Here is a 630-nt window from a genome sequence, read left to right as displayed (position 1 = left end):
AGTAATAAATAAAAAAACATTAAAGAGTTTTTATATGATCATAACCACCACCGTCTCATCATGACTGGCTTTATTATCACTGTGCATTCTTCACTGAATACAGTACAAGAGGACAAACATCTGCCACAATCTATGACCACATTACACATGTTACATTACGTATCATTACAATCTCGTTTGCCTGAGCCGAAAGAATAGGGGAAGAAGTAAACAAAAGCCCAAACAGACAGGCCAAAGTAAAGCAGTTTCGAGTCACCTTGGAAGTATGTTGTTTAAATGACACACACATCTTAAGAGGTCAGAAGCTGTGCCAAAGCTGTGCTCCAGTCCTTAGGATTGGAGCATGGCTTTTGGCGCCGCTTCTGACCTCTTAGGATGCATGCATCATTTAAACAGCTCCTCCAAAGTGACCCGAAGCAGCTTTATTTTGGCCTGTCTGTCATGCCCAGAGATACAATGTGCATCTGTTTAATTTGTATATTCTTAACTTTCATTATAGCTCTTTAAAATATTTTCTATCCATTTAAATATTTATCTAAATATAATCTTTATTGAATTATTTTTAAAAACAAACACAACATTATTGCATAATCTAAAGTACACAATAAATCCTTTTGACGCCGCTAGTAA

Source organism: Sceloporus occidentalis, unplaced genomic scaffold (genome assembly GCF_023333645.1).
Source record: "Sceloporus occidentalis isolate IW3139 unplaced genomic scaffold, rSceOcc1.0.p SCAF_1, whole genome shotgun sequence".
Lineage (NCBI taxonomy): Eukaryota > Metazoa > Chordata > Lepidosauria > Squamata > Phrynosomatidae > Sceloporus > Sceloporus occidentalis.
The sequence above is the reverse complement of the archived record's forward strand: the minus strand, read 5'-3'. Positions refer to the sequence as shown.